The sequence below is a fragment of the Schistocerca piceifrons genome, chromosome 5 (genome assembly GCF_021461385.2).
Source record: "Schistocerca piceifrons isolate TAMUIC-IGC-003096 chromosome 5, iqSchPice1.1, whole genome shotgun sequence".
NCBI classification, from domain to species: Eukaryota; Metazoa; Arthropoda; class Insecta; order Orthoptera; family Acrididae; genus Schistocerca; species Schistocerca piceifrons.
The window spans coordinates 54342084-54365730 of record NC_060142.1 but is presented as its reverse complement, the minus strand read 5'-3'; positions in this window follow the sequence as shown (position 1 = coordinate 54365730).

The following is a 23647-nucleotide window of genomic DNA, read 5'->3' as shown; positions in this document are numbered from 1 at the left end:
AACAGATGATAGCTTGCTAGCGGAAACCTGAAATAGTGACGTTTCCACCGAACCGGAATTTAGTTTCAGCGGATTTTCTTCATAGCAGACTATGATAGACCAACTTTTATAAAAAGGATCTTGCTGACGATTTTCAGGGTGTGTAGGGTAGAGTTATGCCTGATGACACAACCATAACTTTAGCAAAATACAACACATTACATTAAACGCAAGAAAATTTAGCGGTGGGACACATCAGGTTATAGGCTACAAACTACACTGCAACTACATTTAAATTTAATTCAGAATGATTACTCACTGTTGCCAGCTATGAATATCGAAACTACACTACTGCCCATTAAAATTGCTACACCAAGATGAAATGCAAATGATGAACGGGTATTCATTGGACAAATATATTATACTAGAACTGACATGTGATTAAATTTTCACATAATTTGGGTGCATAGATCCTGAGAAATCAGTACCCAGAACAACCACCTCTGGCCGTAATAACGGCATTGATACGCCTGGACATTAAGTCAAACAGAGCTTGGATGGCGTATACAGGTACAGCTGCCCATGCAACTTCAACACGATACCACAGTTCATCAAGGATAGTGACTGGCATATTGTGACGAGATAGTTGCTCGGCCACTATTGACCAGACGTTTTAAATGGGTGAGAGATCTGGAGAAGGTGCTGGCCAGGGCAGCAGTCGAACATTTTCTGTATCCAGAAAGGCCCATACAGGACCTGCAACATGTGGTCGTGCATTGTCCTGCTGAAATGTAGGGTTTTGCAGGGATCGAATGAAGGGTAGAGCCACGGGTCGTAACACATCTGAAATGTAACGCCCACTGTACAAAGTGCCGTCAATTCGAACAAGAGGTGACCGAGACGTGTAACCAATGGCATCCCAAACCATCACGCCGGTGATACGCCAGTATGGCGATGACGAATACACGCTTGCAATGTGCGTTCACCGCGATGTCGCCAAACACGGATGCCACCATCATGATGCTGCAAACAGAACCTGGATTCATCAGAAAAAATGACGTTTTGCCATTCGTACACCCAAGTTCGTCGTTGAGTACACCATCGCAGGTGCTCCTATCTGTGATGCAGCGTCATGGGTAATCGCAGCCATGGTCTCCGAGCTGATAGTCCATGCTGCTGCAAACGTCGTCGAACCGTTTGTGCAGATGGTTGTTGTCTTGCAAACGTCCCCATCTGTTGACTCAGGGATCGAGACGTGGCTGCACGATCCGTAACAGTCATGCGGATAAGATGCCTGTCATCTCGACTGCTAGTGATACGAGGCCGCTGGGATCCAGCACGGCGTTCCGTATCACCCTCCTGAACCCACCTATTCCATATTCTGCTAACAGTCATTGGATCTCGACCAATGCGAGCAGCAGTATCGCGATATGATAAACCGCAATCGCGATAGGCTACAATCCGACCTATATCAAAGTCAGAAACGTGATGGTACGCATTTATCCTCCTTACACGAGGCATCACAACAACGTTTCACCAGAAAACACCGGTCAACTGCTGTTTGTGTATGAGAAAGCGGTTGGAAACTTTCATCATGTCAGCACGTTGTAGGTGTCGCCACCGGCGCCAACCTTGTGCGAATGCTCTGAAAAGCTAATCATTTGCATATCACAGCATCTTCTTCCTGTCGGTTAAATTTCGCGTCTGTAACACGTCATCTTCGTGGTGTAGCAATTTTAATGGCCAGTAGTGTAGTTCGTGGAACGTGTCATAAATTACAAACTAAGAGTACAGGAGCTATATGGAAAGCAATGCCCGTCTCCAAGTCATGACGGAAATACGTAGTTGAGGAACGGAACATTTAGTACACAGACTCACACAATAGATTAGAAAGAATCGAGCAGCGATAGTGGGAAGGTTAACGGTGCTCCTCCTTCGCGTTCAGTCGTTCATAATCAGTTTGCAACTGAAAATCAAATTCCACTGATCGAGTTTGATTGTACTCAAGGATATTGTGTTTTGGTTTCCTTGAACGTGGCATTGCCAAAGTTTAGGTGGGCGATACAAAACAAGAGTCGGGGAAAACTTAAGGCAAACGTTTTGTTTCTTCACGACACCGCACGTCCACGCAAGGCCAATAGCATCCGAGAGTTCCTTCAGGGTTTTGGTGGGGGGGAGTTTGATCGCCCAGCCGGCCTGTGTGACCGAGCGGTTCTAGGCACTTCAGTCTGGAACCGCACGCCCGCTAAGATCGCAGGTTCGAATCCTGCCTCGGGCATGGATGTGTATGATGTCGTTAGGTTAGTTAGGTTTAAGTAGTTCTATGTCCTAGGGAACTGATGACCTCAGATGTTAATTCCTACAGAGCTCAGAGCCATTTGAACCATTTTTTTTTGATCGCCCACCATACAGCTCGGATTTAACGCCGAGCAACTACCACCTCTTTCTAGCAATGTAGACACGGCTCGCTGCACGACGCTTTGATACTGACGCCGAGCTGCACACCGGTATAAACCAATGGTTGCAATCGCTGGCGGAAGGTTTCTATAGAGACGGTATTGAAAAACGTGCCACGGTAGGTTAATTGCCTGAATTTGAACAGAGATTATGTAGCAAAGTAGCTTAAGAGTGTACCTTTAAATTGTATATAATAAAACTTGCTTTTTCCATATTTTTAATTTTTTATTTCAAAATGTGTGTTACTTTCTGGAGAGCCCTCGTACCTTTTTAAGTGTATGTACTCATCCACTAAACACAGATGTAGAAGCGTTAAATGTACAACAAGAACAACTACATCCCTCATCTCCAATATAAATTTTCGGTTCAGGGTATATATGGACATCTGACATTAGGAAGAAACGTTGGAAAAAGTTGTTTAATTGTAAAGATGTGTAGTTGTCTCTGCTGGTGAACTCATTATCGTTGGAAGTATCTTTGGTTTGTCATGTCGTATGTACCGAGTGTGAGCCTCAAAGTGTGATCTCTATAGTAGGTCCAGCTTTTCCACTTCAGCTACTCACATAGCCAACCAAGTTTTCATGTATCTTTGCTCCTCTCCTATGTTTCTTGACTCAGTCTCTCTTACGAAGCTATGGGATAACGACCGGAGAAAAATAGGTATCATTTAATTTGTTTTCATTGCAGTCTCGGGACTGAATGTGAGGGTGATGCACTGTGTTATGTTTGACAATCTAAGCCTGTGCACATCACTGGCACTCCAGTCCAAACACGCCGACGTAATTTGAGTTTTGCCTTGAGGCGGTCGCCGACGGCGCAAATAGAAGGCCACTGCCCAAATGGTTCAAATGGCTCTGAGCACTATGCGACTCAACTTCTGAGGTCATCAGTCCCGTAGAACTTAGAACTACTTAAACCTAACTAACCTAAGGACATCACAGACATCCATAGCCGAGGCAGGATTCTAACCTGCGACCGTAGCGGTCGCGCGGCTCCAGACTGCAGCGCCTAGAACCGCTCGGCCACTCAGGCCGGCGCCACTGCTCACCAAAGGCCGCTCTCTAAGGTAGACTCCCGATACACAGAGTTGCTGAGCCTCAAGCATCAGCACAATGTGTACATCTGTAAGAAGTCTAAAAATTCATTCCTCAGTTGGAGCTTCGAGGCTTTACAAGTGTCAAACCTTACGTTACACTCATTGCCTTGGGGAACAATTTCAGGAGAACCACTGTGGAGGTGTATTGGAGATGAGCAATGGCAAGTTGATATTATAAATACGATTTCCGGTGTTCACCTTTTCGCAAAACACAGTCATTTTTGTGTCTTTACCCACCCCAGTTTCTCCACAGCTGTAACAACCTCTCTGGCAGCTTTATTATTTTCTCTTTAAATTATATTATTTTTGTGACACAAGTCCGTTTCAGTCATTTATCTATAATAAATGGAGCCTACCAATCTTGTTTTGTGCCTGCTGTTGTTACACTTTTGTCATTTGGCGATATTGTATTCGTTCGCGGTTTTCAGTTGTTTCTTCCATCACAACTGGAATCAAAGACTATTTCACTTCATTTTGTCTTGCTATTGCCTAGCAGCGACTAGGAAAACATGATCAACGAAAGAGAGCAAGAAGTTTAACGACTTCTCTCACAAGGCAAAGAACAGATTAACAGCAACAACGCCGGCCGCGGTGGTCTCGCGGTTCTAGGCGCGCAGTCCGGAACCGCGCGACTGCTACGGTGGCAGGTTCGAATCCTGCCTCGGGCATGGATGTGTGTGATGTCCTTAGGTTAGTTAGATTTAAGTAGTTCTAGGTTCTAGGGGACTGTCCCGTAGTGCTCAGAGCCATTTGAACCATTTTGAACAGCAACAACAATAACATGCTGTGTTTATTATAGATCTATGACTCAAACGATAGACACTCATGGAAAACATAAAATGTGACCTACAGAAGAAATAAATAAACGCCTACCAACGGTAGTACAGTTATGATGAAAAGTGCTTTGATATAGACAAACTTATAACAATAATTTTCGTTAGACAAACTCGAGTACACACGCTACAAGAGAGGCATTGTTGAGCACAGAGAGGTTTAGGTCTACTGTTAACGTTCTGAGAGCATATATTCCAAGAAGAGTTTGCCAATATATTAATTTCTCCCACGTATATGTTGCGAAATGGTCACGATCAGAACAACAGATTTGATAGCTCATACAGAGGCTTACAGACAGCCGTTCTTCCCACGCATTAGTCGCTAATGGTACAGAGAGAGAGAGAGAGAGAAAGTGTTATTGGTGCCAGAACTACCCTGCGGCACACACAAAATGGCTGGGTGAAAAGCTGATGTAGGTGCTAGAAAGCGGGGTCTAATAATCATATTATGTGCAAACATACAGAGAGTGCACAAAAATATGGAAACAGCACAAAGACAACTCATTACTATTTAATTTGGTACAGGAAAAACGTTCACGTTCAAGGCAGATTCCAGTCATCTCGGAATGGATAAATACAGGTCTTGTACGGTTTTCAAAGGAACCTTATACCATTCTTCCTGAAAAATAGTGGCAGGCTCAGGTAATGATGATGGATGTGGACAGCGGTCACCCATCCTTTTATCCAAAGCAGTCCCCAAAGTCTCGATAATATTGAGATCTAGAGACCGTGATTGCCAGGGAAGATAAGACACTTCGCCCTCGTGCTCACAGAAGCAGTCCTGGACGATGCGAGCTATGGGGACCGTGTTGTCTTGGTAAACAGTGTCACTATTGGGAAACAAACATTGTACCATGGGATGGACGCTATCAGCCAGAATGGTCACATAATCTTTAACAGGATTGCAACCCTGCAGAGTAACTATGGGACCCCTGGAATACCATGATATGATTATCCAAACCATCAACGAACTCTATCGTGTTTCACTCTTTCGACGCAAACACAGCTAGAAGCTGGAAACGGTGTGTAACAAGACTCACCCTCCGAATCACATTTTCCTATTGCTCCATACTTCAGGTTTATGGTTTGGGCAACACGTTTTCCTGTTACGGGCATTTGCAACACTGGCGTTCAGCTCTGTAGTAACTTTTGCAGCTGTAGTCCTCTCAATTTACGTCACAACCCTTTTCATCAACCGTCTGGCACGATCACTCAACATGCACTTTCGTTCACGTTGCGACATGGCGGATGATGTTTCCCGGCTTCCCCCTTATGCAGTATAAATATTCGATACGGTACTTCTTGAAAGTCGAAACACTTCGGCGACCTTGGTTAGTGGAGCATCCACCAATACGAGCATCAACAATTTGTCCACGTCCTAAGTCATTCACCTGCGACATAATGGACTCACGACTACACAGAACACTGTTTTGACCACATCTGACACTTGCAACATATTGGAGACATTGCACAGATGCCATTGGTGGCCGACTACAACAGCACAACCTGCGGGATTATCTATCATCTGCATTTATGTTCGAGCATGCATTCTCGCCGTGTTTCAGTATTTTTGTACAACCCATGTAGGTACAGTGCTTAAAAATGCAGAATGATTCAGACACTATCTCTGATAGTGAGGCGTGTTCAGGTGGCTCAGCGTGGAGAACTTTGACCACGATAAACAGCTATCAGTATCCGATATACAGACTTATGGTATCGCAAACAAAACAGTAAAGGCTATATCTCGTCGAGAATAAATCAATTTCTCTATGTACGTTACGCCATACCCGTGCTGTACCCTGTCATGATTGCCCAATAACATTATTTTTATTCACGTGCTCCTTTCACAGTTTTAAAATATTCGCGGACACGAGAGCAGTTTCACGAGTGGTCATCAAACTGCGACACGCGGGCAGGGTGTGGCCCAAATCAAGTATTCTTGCGGCCAACGGTTCTCAGCGGTATTTTATAACACGCATCCAGCAACTAAGAGCCGAATCCAAAAATGTGAACTAACGTTAAGACGTGTAAAAAAGTTCAAATGTGTGTGAAATCCTAAGGGACCAAACTGCTGAGGTCATCGGTCCCTAGACTTACACATTACTTAGACTAACTTAAACTAACTTATGCTAAGAACAACCCACACAGCCATGCCCGAGGGACATCCGTGACATGGTTCCCTAGACCACGCGGCCACTCCGCGCGGCTAAGAGGTGTTGTTTTGCTATCAGTAACAAAGAAAAATACTTACATGGAGTGATATTTTAAGATAATTTGAATTGATGTTGATCGATTCGGTCGTGCACAAAGACAGTTGGCAGCTTACATTAAGGTCAGAGAGGTAAGCAGCACGGCCATTGGAAGGGTTCGTCAAACTTTCTTACCTACCGCCCATTTTTGTATCTGTGTTAGCAGCAGAGGCAAAGTTTTCTAGCGCCCACTAGTTCCACCGTAATGGTGATTTATGGAGTAGGAAAATAACTTTACTTTGTAAAAGCAGAAGTTAAAGGGCAATAATAATAATTACTTAGAATTACAAGCGACAGTCACACATGCAAGTGAAAAAGACTCATTGAATCGAAAATTAGACTTACAAGAAATTAAGAAAGTAGAGAGAAAGATTATCAGAACAATTCTGGGATCATGATACACACAAGATACACTCCTGGAAATTGAAATAAGAACACCGTGAATTCATTGTCCCAGGAAGCGGAAACTTTATTGACACATTCCTGGGGTCAGATACATCACATGATCACACTGACAGAACCACAGGCACATAGACACAGGCAACAGAGCATGCACAATGTCGGCACTAGTACAGTGTATATCCACCTTTCGCAGCAATGCAGGCTGCTATTCTCCCATGGAGACGATCGTAGAGATGCTGGATGTAGTCCTGTGGAACGGCTTGCCATGCCATTTCCACCTGGCGCCTCAGTTGGACCAGCGTTCGTGCTGGACGTGCAGACCGCGTGAGACGACGCTTCATCCAGTCCCAAACATGCTCAATGGGGGACAGATCCGGAGATCTTGCTGGCCAGGGTAGTTGACTTACACCTTCTAGAGCACGTTGGGTTGCACGGGATACATGCGGACGTGCAGTGTCCTGTTGGAACAGCAAGTTCCCTTGCCGGTCTAGGAATGATAGAACGATGGGTTCGATGACGGTTTGGATGTACCGTGCACTATTCAGTGTCCCCTCGACGATCACCAGTGGTGTACGGCCAGTGTAGGAGATCGCTCCCCACACCATGATGCCGGGTGTTGGCCCTGTGTGCCTCGGTCGTATGCAGTCCTGATTGTGGCGCTCCCCTGCACGGCGCCAAACACGCATACGACCATCATTGGCACCAAGGCAGAAGCGACTCTCATCGCTGAAGACGACACGTCTCCATTCGTCCCTCCATTCACGCCTGTCGCGACACCACTGGAGGCGGGCTGCACGATGTTGGGGCGTGAGCGGAAGACGGCCTAACGGTGTGCGGGACCGTAGCCCAGCTTCATGGAGACGGTTGCGAATGGTCCTCGCCGATACCCCAGGAGCAACAGTGTCCCTAATTTGCTGGGAAGTGGCGGTGCGGTCCCCTACGGCACTGCGTAGGATCCTACGGTCTTGGCGTGCATCCGTGCGTCGCTGCGGTCCGGTCCCAGGTCGACGGGCACGTGCACCTTCCGCCGACCACTGGCGACAACATCGATGTACTGTGAAGACCTCACGCCCCACGTGTTGAGCAATTCGGCGGTACGTCCACCCGGCCTCCCGCATGCCCACTATACGCCCTCGCTCGAAGTCCGTCAACTGCACATACGGTTCACGTCCACGCTGTCGCGGCATGCTACCAGTGTTAAAGACTGCGATGAAGCTCCGTATGCCACGGCAAACTGGCTGACACTGACGGCGGCGGTGCACAAATGCTGCGCAGCTAGCGCCATTCGACGGCCAACACCGCGGTTCCTGGTGTGTCCGCTGTGCCGTGCGTCTGATCATTGCTTGTACAGCCCTCTCGCAGTGTCCGGAGCAAGTATGGTGGGTCTGACACACCGGTGTCAATGTGTTCTTTTTTCCATTTCCAGGAGTGTAGATACAGACTGCCAACGATCGAGACAAGAAGAAAAGCGTCAAACAACGTAACTGACGTCAGAAAGAGATGAATCAGAAAGAGATGAATCAGAAAGAGATGAATGAAGTTGTATAGACACTTAAACAGATCACCTGGAAACAGGCAAACAAAACGTCTATTGGACTATGTGATATCACTTAAGGAATCAATACCTTGGGTAATTGAAAGTAAGAAGGTTTTGAGAAAAGCAAAAACTGACAAAACAAACACATAAGATAGGGATGCATTCAAAAGCAAAATTGACAAGTGGAACTTTACTTCAGAGACGGAACCAAAACCGTACCGACCTAAGTGGACCAAAGCAAGAAAGAAGGCCTTCGGGGAGAAAATGAAGAAATATTGAGAAAATAAGAAGAAAATCGTCTGCTTATCTTTCTTCAACGGGGCCATTCGGTAATAATAATAATATTACTTAGAATATATTTCATATCAAAATTTCGTGGAACCTGATGGAAACGTTTTGAGAACCCCACCTTTTTCCACCGACCGTCACGTATCACAGCTGGAACGCCCATTAGTCGGACCTCCGGGTTAGACGATATGAGAAAGGGAATGTTTCGTTATACGTCTTCCAGTACTGACGATTCACGAGAGTGCGCGACTCGTACCGATCAGCTGGTGTGGTATGAACTTTGACACGGAAGTAAGATCGATTCGTAAATGCGCTTAACAGAGATAGTCATTTTCAAATGCGGTATTTATTTGTAACAAGCAAGATTAAATTAATTAAGGCTGTGGTAGTGCAACGAAATCAGCAGAAGAAAACTGGCATAAAACATTTTTTTGTCGCATAGTGCATTTAAAAGTAAGCACAGTCTCTGTTATTATTCAGTTAATCATCCGCTCACGCAGACAACATAACAACACTTCGCTGGGCAAGTTACAGTGTCACAAATTTGGTGATCGCTAAGGGTGGCAGCAACCTGAAACAGAGAGCAGTTGACACGAAGTGTTCCGAATGGTGCTGACGGTTAATAATCAGTACTCGGGGATGCCGGCTGCCAAGTACTGCGACGTTACTACACGTAGTCTTTTGGCGGCTCATAACATACAAATTTATGTAGCTTAGCAATTACTGAGGTCAATACATGTGCGGCCCGAGGTACCACTGCACATTGTCCATATTGGCTCTTGAGCGAGAAGGTTTGAGGACCACTGAACTGAAGTAACATGATCTGCTTAGAACGTTATACGCAGCAAAGCACAGTGGATTCAACTGGCGTCCTACCTGCGGCCGACTGCCACCGAGCCGTCCTTGGGCTGATTCCCCTGCTGGTGCTCCATTGTAACAGGCAGTGAGCTACTTTCACAGGTGAGTGCCGAGTGCTGACTGGGATATCGGCTGCTGCCGTCAGATAACTTGGCCGTCACGTGGGGGCGTGTCAGGCTCTTATCGCGGAGAGTGTAACAGCTGATGACTAAACACGACGCGGTCTTGCAGACCTCTGACCTCGTAGCGAGCACAGTCGGGAGCGTAAGAAATGCCTTCGCCAGCCCAAGGAGTTTCAGACGCAGCGGACACGTGTTTCTCAGCCGTTGGCAGAGCTGCTCTCAGGCAACGATAAAAGCGAGTCAGCATGACGGGACAGAACAGAACAGCTTTGGGCGCACGTGTCTGTGGGCGTGATTCAGCGCGTTACACGGGAATTCCGGAGAAGTCACGTGTGCGAAATGTGTTGCTTCTCCCTCCTGCCTGAACACAAGAATTGCAGTATAACAGTTAACTTTTCATCACCCTCTGTATAACCACGGCAAATGCGAGAAATTGCAATCACTGCCTCACACAGTTAGCGTCGACTAAATGACGTATAGTACAGATATTGTAATAATTTTGATCGTTGTGTCACATTGTTTTTTGTGGTCTTCAGCCTCAAGGCTGGTTTGGTGCGACTCTCCACACTGCTCTATCCTGTGCAAACCTCCTCACTTCATAACTAAAGCAGCCTACATCCATCTGAAGCTGCTTACCACGAAAGGTGTTCATAAGTAATTATAACGATATGTTTACGTAATGTGTATACATAAACATACAGTTATAAATGTCCCCGTTCGTAGTCGCTAATTATAACAATATGTTTACTTTTGTGCTGTAACATATAGCTATAATCAGCGGTGGAAATATATTTGCGAACGCCGACCGTGTGCGGCTGTTTCTTGCTGGATCGCCTGATCAGTCGGAAGTTGCATTGCAGAGGAGAGTAAATGCCTATTCAAAATATAATTATTTTTGGATAGCTCAACATGAATTTCCTAAGGGACCGTAGTTTATCATGTATTTACCAGTAGAATATGGCGCGGAGAAAATATTTCGCCGCATACAACTTCCGTCCGATTTCGACGAAAGAAATCGTGACTGTGAACTCTCTATTTGGCAGAAACATAAAGAAAATTAGCTAACTTCATGAAGGAGTGAGACAGAGATTCTATATTAAATAAATAGTCCATACACCAATTCCATTTAATCTGAATTTATGGCGATTAATAGATGAACTTACACTGCAATGAAAGATTTAACATGGATGCCGTTTTGACTGGCACTTCTCTTCTCGTAATAAAAATAATTCCTTTGACATTTTCACACACACGTCGCACAATAAATCTACTGCTATGCAGTATTGCACTTTTACTTTACACTAAAATAATATTATTTTTAACGATAATAATACGGCGGCAAGACATGCGCGTCCGACACAAGTTACAAGAGACAAGAGAAAAAATGAGTAATTGAGTAACTGTTCATCGAGAATATCTCGTACATCAAAAGAATGTGTAAAAGTGTTCTTCTTCTGTCCGTTTTTCGCGCCGCGGTTTTCAAAGTCAGTAACTCAGTGCATCTCTGACGGCGCTTCGACAATAAACACGTTACGTCACAGGTCGTTCACCTTTTACATTCTCGCAACATTATTTGCTAACTGTAGCTGTTGCCGAGCGACTGCTCGATTAGTGAATGATTTAAAATGATAAGGCAATCTCATAATGTTACATAATGCATTACATTTTTTTTCTGAAAGCAGGTTGGTTTTATTGGGGATTCCAGTACACCATATTATTTGCCAATCTTTTTGCTAGAAAACCCTATTTTTGAGCATAATCTCCGTCCAATGGGACGGCCTTACGCCTCCTCTCTGAGATAGCCTTTATAGTCGCTTGGTACCACCCTAATGGTCGACGTAGCAGCCAACGTCTTGCAACATCAATAACCTCCACATCATCCACCTACTGCTACAAACAGATGGAAGACGAAAGGAGGGCTGTAGGGTGGATGAGGAAGAACAGTCCAATGGAGTTCTGTGAGCTCCTCTTGGGTACGCAAACTTGTGTGAGGCCTTGAGTTGTCATGGAGAAGGAGAAGCTTTTTGCATTTCTATGGTGACGAACATGTTGCAGTCGTCTCTTCCATTACCTGAGGGTAGCACAATACAATTCAGAGATGACCGTTGTATCATCAGGGAGAACACCGCTTCAGAGTCCTGGGAGGCTGTCGACATAACTTTACCAGCAGAGTTGCGACTTAGAACGTTTGCTTCGGAGGAGAGGTAGGGTGGCGCTATTCCATAGGTTGCCGTTTTGTTTCCGGTGTCCGCTGAGTGGTAACGTGTTTGCCTACCATGCAGCGGGACCGGGTTCGATTCCCGGCCCTGCCACGCGGGATTAGCCGAGCGGTCAGGGGCGCTGCAGTCATGGACTGTGCGGCTGGTCCCGGCGGAGGTTCGAGTTCTGCCTCGGGCATGGGTGTGCGTGTTTGTCCTTAGGATAATTTAGGTTAAGTAGTGTGTAAGGTTAGGGACTGATGACCTTAGCAGTTAAGTCTCATAAGATTTCACACGCATTCCCGGCCCGGTCGGAGATTTTCTCCCCTCTTGGATTAGGTGTTGTGTTGTCCTTATCATCATCCCATCATCACCGACGCGCAAGCCGTCCAATGTGGCGTCAGTTGAAATAAGACTTGCAACCCGGCGGCCGAACTTCTCCGGGTGGGGCCTCCCGGCCGTCAATGCCTCTTGATCATTTTTTTTTCCTGTTTGAAGTGATGAACCCATTTTTGATCGTCTGTGACGATGTTCGAAAAAAAAAATGCCGTGATCAGACTCGTAAAGCGTAAGCAATTTCGCTCAGATTGTCCTTCGTTGCTCTTTAAGGTCTTCTGTTGGGCAGCGTGGAACCCAGTGCTCGGACACATCTGAGTACCCCAACTGGTGAACGAGTGTGTCAGCATTACCAACAGGGACGTCGACTTGAGCAGTGAGGAGTCTGAATATCATCCGTCGCTTGCCTCGATTGACGGTGTCCGCACGTTCCAATATCGCAGGAATCATAGCTGTGTGCGGACACGAGAGACAGGTTTGCGACCTTGTTGCAATGTTGACAGACGCCTCGCCCAACGACTCACCGTGCTTAAATCATCAACGTATGCCTATGCTGTGATAGTGCCACGCAAAACCACAAGGGGTGCAAGCCCTCACCATGAAAAACACGGCCACACCATAACACCACCTCCTCCGAATTTTACTGTTGGCACTACACACGGTGGCAGCTGACGTTCACCGGACATTCGCCATACCCACACTCTTTCATCGGATCGCCACATTGTGTACTGTGATTATTCACTTCATACAACCTTTTTCCACTTTCACTCGTCCAATGTATACGCTCCTTACACCAAGCGAGGCGTCGTTTGGCATTTACTGGCGTCATGTGAGGCTTATGAGCGGCCACTCGACCATGAAACCCAAGTTTTCTCACCTCCCGCCTAACTGTCGTACTACTTGCAGTGGGCCCTAATGTAGTTTGGAATTCCTGTGTGGTGGCCTGGATAGATGCCTACCTATTACACATTACGAACCTATTCAACTTCAAATGGTTCAAATGGCTCTGAGCACTATGGGACTTAACATCTAAGGTCATCAGTCCCCTAGACTTAGAACTACTTAAACCTAACTAACCTAAGGACATCACACACATCCATGCCCGAGGCAGTATTCGAATCTGCGACCGTAGCGGTCGCGCGGTTCCAGGCTGAAGCGCCTAGAACCGCTCGGCCACTTCGGCCGGCCCCTCTTCAACTGTCGACGGTCTCTGTCGGTCAACAGACGAGGTCGGCCGGTATGCTTCTGTGCTGTACGTGTTTCTTCAAGTTTACACTTCACTATCACATCGGAACAGCGGACCTAGGGATGTGTAGGAGTCTGGAAATCTTGCGTACAGAAGTATGACACAGGTGACACCCAGTCACCTGACCACGTTCGAAGTCAGTGAGTTCCGCGGAGCTCCCCATTCTACTCTCCCCGATGTCTAATGACTACTGAGGTCGCTGATATGGAGTACCTGGCAGCAGGTGGCAACACAATGCACCTAATATAAAAAATGTATGTTTTTGGGGGTGTCTGGATACTTTTGATCACATAGTGTATCATATTATACTCCGGACAGATGCTCACATATTACCGCTCGTAAGCGTGTTTCCTCTACTTGTAGATTTCACCAGACTTGTTGTGCAAACAGTTATAAGAAGGCTGACAATTTATAAACATGAAAGTATTGGATTTTGTGTTACATTTAAAGAGCTGTATCTCACGATATTCGGTTACAAAATTTGGTTATTACTAAGTGCTTATCGTCTGGCAACTTGAATAATTTCTAGCATATCAGGGTGACAGCGAACAGTCGTTTCTGCAGTTGTGCAATATTGCATGGTAGTGACTCTCCTTTTTGCTGACGAAGCGTGACGCAGCTAAAGTGTGAATGCAACGCAGGCAGTTTCCAATGATAACAGCGAAAAACTGAACTGTGTAGATTTCGTCAGCCCCTGTACCTTGCAATATCTGTGACAGTTACAGATGGTTTCCATAATACCAATCGTTAATATAAAATTGTCGGTATCTGGCAAAGCAGCAATCCTGTCAGATCTTGATAAGATTTCAAAGTGATGTACAGATTTGCAGCTTGCTTTAAACGTTCAGAAATTTAAAATAACTACCTGACATAGAATAGATATCTGTAAATTGGTCTGTTGCAGATTTTGTTAGAAACTTTATTTGTCCAAGATAGCAATACAGAAAACACAGACTACTAGTTTCAACCGCTTAAACGGTCATCTTCAGGTCAGAATACAAACCTACAGTGTCTAAATCGAGGGAATAAGCAAGACACATTGTCAATATAGTGTAACATTCTTAAGGAAATGTAACTTAACAATCGTATTTATAATACACGTATGTGAAACACTGCACAAACATAATTGTTGTATATGACATGAGATACAGACATTCAGTCATCATGCCTGGCCACAGTGTCATTCAGAGCCTGTTTGCTACTTTGATTCGGTTAACGTTGACTGACACCGTTGCCGGATGTGACGCCTGTATCTCGTCTCATAAACGACAACGATGTTTGCTCAGTATACCTGTGAGCCTATGCACACAGTACCAGTCTGGCTGTTATTGATCCGGTTGACTTTGATTGACTCAGTGGCCGGGCATGATGACTGTATCTCATGTCGTATACAACAACGATGTTTGTGCAATATTTGACACACTTATATTGTAAAAACGATTGTAAGTAACTTTCCCTTAAGGATGTTCTTTACACTATAACGACAAAGTGTCTGACTTATCCATTCGATTTAGATGTAGCATGTCCGTTTTCTGATATGAAGATAACCGTTTAAGCTTTTGAAACTAGTAATCCGTGTTCCCTCTCTTGCGATCGGGGCCAAACAAAAGTTTTTGACAAAATCTGCAACAATTACGAAATTTGAAACTTGATGCTTCATAAAAAAAAGTGGTATCCTAACGCTACTGTACTGACGAGTCAGAACTGGAAACAGTCAACTCATAAAACTACATGGATGTAATAGAAGAATGTTGAAAATGATGGTTACATTGAGGAACTAATGACGGGGTACTGAATCTAATAGGAATAAAAAGAAATTCATGGCACAACTTGACGACTACAAGAAGAGATTGCTTGATGGAAACGTCCTCAAAACCAAGGAATCGTAGGATGCAGAAGTTATTCAGAGAGGAGTTCACAGAATAGATTAGTGTGGGAAGCGGTGTGAAACCAGTCTTCAGACTGAAGTTCACAATAATAATATACAGTGTGTTAGAGGTACAAGTGCTGGTACTTATATTGGCGACTAAAGACATCGTACTGAACAACATTAGACGAGTATTTACTTCATCCGTAGGTTAATAACTGTAGGTATTATGAGTAGTATGTTTTTAGGTTAGTTAGTACCTCCAAGCGCCTGTGGCAAGAGCAAAGCATAAATGTTAATTTTCCCCTGGGCAGCAGGTCAGGTCGTGGAGTGTGGACACAAAACGAGTAGTCTATATTGATAGGCATAGTCCGCTTCGCGGTGCATTTACGACCGTCCAGAAAACATCAGGTATGAAATTATGTGACTTATTTGCAAGAAGACTGTTAGATGCAAATAAAAAACAATTAACACAGTGATGTGAGTACATATTAAGGTACCAAATGGTCACAATATCCGCACTTGTACCACTAGCACCCACTATGAAATTTAACGATCACGACGACAGAGACGCAGGTAAAGCAAGTCACCGACTTCGGGCTATGGATAGCATACTGCAGAAATGTGGTCAGTCAGCTAACGTACTGCATACAAAACACCAATGCGTTCCTTCGAAGATTTTTTTTCCTTTGAGTCATCAGTCTTCTGACTGGTTTGATGCCGTCTGCCCCGAATTCCTCTCGTGTGCTAACCTCTTCGTCTCTGAGTAGCACTTGCAACCTACGTTCCTCAATTATTTGCTGGATGTAGCCAGTCTCTGACTTACTTTACAGTTTTAGGAGACGAGGTACTGGCAGAAGTAAAGCTGTGAGTACCGGGCGTGAGTCGTGCTTCGGTAGCTCAGATGGTAGAGCACTTGCCCGCGAAAGGCAAAGGTCCCGAGTTCGAGTCTCGGTCGGGCACACAGTTTTAATCTGCCAGGAAGCTTCATATCAGCGCACACTCCGCTGCAGACGGAAAATCTCATTCTGGATACTCTACAGTTTTTGCCCTCTACAGCTCCCTCTAGTACCATGGAAGTCATTCCCTCATGTCTTAACAGATGTCTTATCATCCTGTTCCTTCTCCTTATCGGTGTTTTCCACATATTCCTTTCCTCTCCGATCCTGCGGAGAACTTCCTCGTTCCTTAGCTCATAAGTCCACTTAATTTTTAACACTCGTCTGTAGCACCACATCTCAGATACTTCGATTCTCTTCTGTTCCGGTTTTCCCACACTCCATGTTTCACTATCATACAATGCTGTACTCTAGACGTACATTCTCAGAAATTTCTTCCTGAAATTAAGGCCGATATCTGATATAATAGACTTCTGTTGGCCAGGAATGCCCTTTTTGCCATTGCTAATCTGCTTTTGATGTCCTCCTTGCTCCGTCCGTCATTGGTTATTTTACTACCTAGGTAGCTGAATTCCTTAACTTCATCTATTTCGGGTCCATCAATCCTGATGTTAAGTTTCTCACCGTTTTCTGTTCTGCTACATATCATTACTTTCGTCTTTATTCGATGTACTTCAATCCTTATTCTGTACTCATTAGATTGTTCATGCTATTCAGAAGATTATGTAATTATTCTTCACTTTCACTCAGGATAGCAATGTCATCAGCGAATCGTATCGTTTCACCTTGAATTTTAATTCCAATTCTCAACTTCTATTTCCATCATTGCTTCTCCAATGTACAGATTGAACAGTAGGGTCGAAAGACTACATCCCTGTCTTACACCCTTTTTAGTCCGAGCACTTAGTTTTTGTTCACCCATTCTTATTATTCCATCCTAGTTCTTGTACATATTGTACGAGGTCGTTTAATAAGTAATGCCCCACATTTTTTCTCAAAACATATTTATTGTTAAGAGTCCGAATTTGTGGACAATATACAGCAACATGTCTTGTCCAGGTCCTATTTTTCTACATAGTCGCCCTCACGTTTTATCGCCGTACGCCAACGTTGGGGAAGAGCATGTATTCCCTGCTGGTAAAATCTCCTGTCCTGTAGGCGAAGACATGTTTTCACTGCGTGACTGACACTCTCACCATCTTCAAAGTGTGTTCCCCGTAAAGAATATTTAAGCACGAATAATGGCATCCGCACGATTCAGCGTGTCTGGGGCAGTGGCTGTGGCAGGACGTCCTGAGCGTGGCTGATCATGGAGCTCTGTTTCTGCATTTCCTGAGGCTGTAACTTTCTTTTTCCATCGCCCAACTGCACTCTTGTCAACTGCAGCATCGCCATACACCGCACACAAACGTTTATGGATGTTCACCACGCTTTCTTTTTCTGCGCACAAGAATTCAATAACAGCACGCTGCTTGTAACGAGGGTCGAATGTAGATGCCATTTTGATGCTGTACTAAGGCTCTGCCATCTGCGAGAACGGTTCGAAACTTCACCGGCCCACAGAACAAACATCAAATGTGAAGTACCAACAAGGACGTTTGTCTATGTATGTTAATGGCTTTTTTTTAATTGGGGCACTATTTACTGAACGACCCTCCTATATTAACCGTCTCTCCCTATAGATTACCCCTTTTTTTCTCAGAATTTCGAACAGCTTGCACCACTTTACATTGTAGAACGCTTTTTCCAGGTCTACAAAACCTATTAACATGACTTAATTTTTCTTTAATTTTGCTTCCATTATCAACCGCAACGTCAGAATTACTTCTCTGGTGTCTTTAGCGTTCCTACAGACAAACTGGTCGTCATATAACACATCCTCCATTCTTCTGTATATTATTCTTGTCAGCAACTTGGATGCATCAGCTGTTAAGCTGATTGTGCGATAATTCTCGCACTTGTCAGCTCTTGCAGTCTTGGAAAATGTCTGGATGAAAGTCAGATGGTATGTTGACAGACTCATACATTCTACACACCAACGTGAATAGTCGTTTTGTTGCGACTCGCTTCTGCCTTATTTGATCTTAAGTCTCGAAAGCTCTTTTAAAGTCTGATTCTAATACTGAATCCCCTATCTCTTCTAAACCGACTCCTGTTTCTTCTATCAGACAAATCTTCCCCCTCATGGAGGCTTTCAATGTATTCATTCCAAGTATCCGCTGTCTCCTCTGCGTATAACAGTGGAATTCCCGTAACACCTGTAACGTCCCCTTTGAACAATTATACAGGACTGTGCTTAACCTGACACACAATATTTTGTTAGCGCAACGCAATCTGACTTTTAAAATTCCCTACAAAAGAATGGCCCTGACTAACATTAAACTATACCTTTCACAAATCACTTACCTCACAAAAATCTTCGCTGCTCAAGCTACTGCAATACAGCGAGCGCCACTACTGCCAGCTAAATAAAAGATTCAAACTATGGAAGGCACTAACTACTGATAGGGATAGTTAGCAAATGAAAGATATTAATAGAGAACGAACAATGTATTTACCTTGATATCATCATATATAAATATAGCAGTTCATGACAAATTACAAACCTCCGCCATCTCTCTGCCCACATCCACCACTGCTGGCGGCTCACCTCCAACTGCGCAACGCTACGCGCTGTTCACATCCAGCTGCCGCTGCCCAACACTACAATGGCAGACAACAATGCAAACTGGCCACAGACTGCACACAGCACAGCCAGTGATTTTCATATTGAGCGCTATGTAACGTTGCCAATAAGGAAACATAAACAGCCTACTTACATAGAGAAAACATAAACAGCCTACTTACATAGAGAAAACATGAACAGCCTACTTACATAGCCCCCATGCTCCCCACAAAAATTTTACAAATTGATTTGGGCAGTGCCCAATACAGATTTGAAAAAATTTTTCATAATTACAATAACAAAGATATCAAATGCACACACTTATTGATACAACGTTGGTCAAAAGCTAAAATTTTGTCACAGTCCATAAAGACAGTCCTGATCATTCATTACGGTAAAATATAGTGTTTTTCTCAAAGTCTGAGCAGTAGAAGAAAATGCACACGGAAGTAGTGGATTTCCATGCAGTCTTGAAGAAGTAGTGTTGTCCTTCCAACGGAAAGACAGTGCTGACTCTCGACATGCAGACAAGTATTGGGTCACAACAGAGCAAACCCACTGCAGAGTCAGTCGACGTTTTGATGAATATTGGTAGGTCATCACAGAGCAGACCCACTGTAGTCCTGGTAGAGATTACGATATTGGTGGGCCACCAGAGGCGCAGACCCACTGCAGTCCTTGTAGAAATAATGGTACTGATGGATCATCAAAGATGTAGATCCACTGTAGTCCTTGTAGAGATAATGGTATTGGTGGGCCACCAGAGGTGCAGACCCACTGTAGTCCTTGTAGAAATGGCCAGCAGCCATCTGTTGCGACTGTGCAGGTGCACAATCACCATCGAAGAGTCTTGCAGAGAATATAGCAAGTCCATAAACCACCACTTGTGCACTCACAAAGTGTTTGGAATTGTCCTTAGAACCAGCAATGCTGTTATCCAGTCCCTTGCTGAATTATTAACACACGTGCAAACACTATCAGTACCTACTTCTCACATATTGTCCATGTACTATGACCAACAGAAACGTGTGCAGTGAAATGTTACTTAATTTGAAGAACTGGTAACTATTACAATTTGGTAACATAAAAATACAATAACAAAGGTACAAAATACATCATTAAAGAACATAATAATACAGATAACATTTGTAGTACAGGCTTTACAAAAGAATCGAAATAACATATACGTTAGTGTTCCAGGAATTATGACATGAGTACATATATAAAAGATCGGAATAACTTTCGAAACATCAACTTCACACATGAGCATTAACACAAAACAGAATAAATAATGTCTAAACATCTTTACAAAGTAAATAACATATTATTAATGCCAATTATATTCGAGGATAACAGTATTCCTCATCATAGTGAATGTAGCTTAATATTAAAAGAAAAAAAAATTCTATGAAACTACACAGAGACAGGAAGAAAACAAATACACAAGGGTACACAAACATATAGTGGGATAACACAATGGAAAGGACAGGGTTCGTTTTCAGTGTAACTTTTGGTACTGCAGTATTTTGCGAACAAAACCTTTTTTGTTCTTGGAGATCTCCCTTCGTTCATCATTATTCCCAAAAAGTCCTATCTATACCTGCTTTCTTTACTTTTCTCGTATAGCCTCTCAGTGCATTTCTTCAAATTCATCGCAACTCATTCTCTTATAGGCTACCCCCTCTTAAGCTAACTTAAATCTACTGAGCTCAGATGCTAAACTAAGGAACAAGGCAATACAGCAGCACAAAACAATTAACACAAACATCAATGACAAAAAATTTAAATAGGCAAAGCAATTGCAATATTACAACTAATGTAAGGCACTGTGCAGCAACCAAAAAATAAATCTGGCTTAGCAGAGTAATACAAAGTCAAATTCAGTAACACTACGCCTGGCAAACAGCAGTAACTTATACCTAAACATGACATAGCTCAAGCAGAAAAAATAGTACACTAAAGATAGCAATGCAGATAAGGGAAATGTATAATCACATCTTAATGTCTAAGTAATTAAAGTGGTGCACCACAAGAAGTTATTCTACCAAAAAGTTACCAATTACTTGAAAAGAAAATTATGAATGCAGTTCCTGTGAAGGTAAATGTCATTTTGTGCTCCCTCATTTTTTTAAAAAAAATATTATTTACTCGATCTGTAGACAGAAAATATTTATATTAGTACATCTATAAAATTTTATTTTAACCAATGCTGCAGTGCAGCTAGAAACTAGATATCAAATGAAATAAGCAACTATGTACAAAGCAAAGCATAAGAACATCGTTCAATAGTCATGTGGCATTTCATAAGTAGTAAAAAAATCTCTCATCTAGAAAGACAGTAGTCATAGTCAGGTGTGTAGACAAACTATTTCTTGTCATTTCATTAGGCATTTCAGTAAATATCAGAAAGTACGATATGTTTCCAAGTAATCAGCGTGTCGGATTTGCGATGCTTTCTCTAAAGGAATGACAATGGCCAGGATAATGGCCTTCCTTTTTTTTTTTCCTGTGCTCTGAAAGGCACGCGCTAATGGCTTTTTCTCCAGGCGTCTGACACAGCTGGGTGCCCACGACGCATTACGTGCAGGTGGTCACTTAATTTTCTTACGGAAATATTTACGACAACAGTTTCCGCTACAGTGGCAGTCTCATATAAACATTTCACAGGTCGAAAATTTGCGTAACAAATGTGTAGAAAAAAAATCCTGTAAATATAAGTGTCCAAATAAAATATTCGTCAGCATTGTGATACAGTCATGCATTTACGCACATTTCATAACTCTTAAAGTACGATTCTTGGTTTCCAACATCCTCTTTCACAAGTCAAGAGTCCCTACCCACTATTCATTACTCCTTACCTTATTACACATATACGTATCCATCGACACTCGTCAATATTTCGTCATTATAAATATGAAGCATAATCAAATAACTCATATAGCCTCAGCCTATTAATCATAAACATACCTCAGCAGCATAATACACATTGTCGTCGTAAAAATAACATCATAACACCTCAGTCAAATCTCAAAATCGTCGTAGCTTCCTCCAATAATTAAAAAAAATTCTCAGCTCATGTCAAAAGTGTCATCTGCCTCAACGTACTTTGAAAATCATGAATCCATACCAAATACATCATTCAAAGCTCTCATAGTATCACAATGGTTCCAAAAAAAATATGAACAGTTCACACAGTACAGACAAAATACAATTTCGTAATTGTGAAGTTATCCAACGGTATAATTACGTAAACATCTGTCACTGATGTAGTAAAAAAAAGTTTGTCTCTCTCAGTTAAATGATCAGATAGCTGTGTAATTATGTGTTAGAGAAATATGGTACCGATGTGTAAAGTTGTGTAAGCAAATGCCATATTAGCTAGGGTTCCTTGTGGTTGCCACACACATGGTACACAAAGTAAGTGTGTAACCCCCTGAGGATTATTGTAATTATACCCTTAGGTGTTACAGATTACAGCAATGGAATGAAATGTATCACGGAAAACTTTCTTTGTAATTCAAAAATCTTTAAAAATAAATGTTTTAAGTACAAAATTAATCACTCAAATACGTGTCCTGTAGCGCTAAATGTGCGTCTTGCTGTAAGATAATTCTGTGGAAGTGTCGTACTTATCGTCCTCCGAAAGCTAAGTTCTGCAGAAGTCAATGTACTTACCTCATGATACACAAAAGTGAAATGCTTTGCGTATAGATAACTTAGTTATTACGCTTATTGTTGTGATGAAGAAATTACTGTGCTGTAACGTATTGTTGTACTACGGAAAAGACTGTCTCATTGTAGCTACACCACAAAAGTCACTACTAAAACGTGTTTTACTTTCCAGAAGAATTCAGAAAAAACTGTGCAGATATAAAACAGATACACCGCAAAAGCAACATTGTAAATTGTCACGCATTAGCAACGTCGTGATAAAATCGTGTAGCTGTCACATAAACTAACCACTGTGTCATCTGGTATCTCTCAAAAAGTACTTTAATTCAGAATGTATTTTCAAGTAAACCAAAATGTTGCATTAGAATCTCATTAGCAGTACCAGTATATGTCCTAAGTATGTAAGCCTCATGTTCGTTACGTAATCGTGCAACTAACGAGGAGGAATGTATACACACAATAACACTGTGTCATCTGTTCGCAATAACAATGCAGTCGTAATTTCTGTTAAAATAAGTTCTCTTGGTTCTTGAGTGGATATTGAACTTCAAAACATTGTTGCATGGTAACAGTTTCTAAAGCATACTAGTAACGTGAAGTGAAACTTTTTATGGCAAAGACAAAGTTAAAAAGCAGATTATCTTTCAATAAACGGTTTTACATGTGAAATATGGTGTAAACCTTTACTCTTCCTAGTACGCAGAATTTCAACTTGAATGCAATTATCATGCGGTATTCGTCCGTAAAGAATACTGGAATTTTGCTCAAGGTTAGCTTCAATGTTATTTTTCTCTGAGCCAGCCGGCGCACGCGGCTGCCTGCGGTGTGAGTCATTGTCTGTTTCTTTGTTGGCGCGCGTCGTTATTGGGGTTTGGAGACCTAACTTCTACAAATTCACCGTGATGAGAGGGCCCTGCTCTGTTTGAATCCCGCCTGTTCTGAT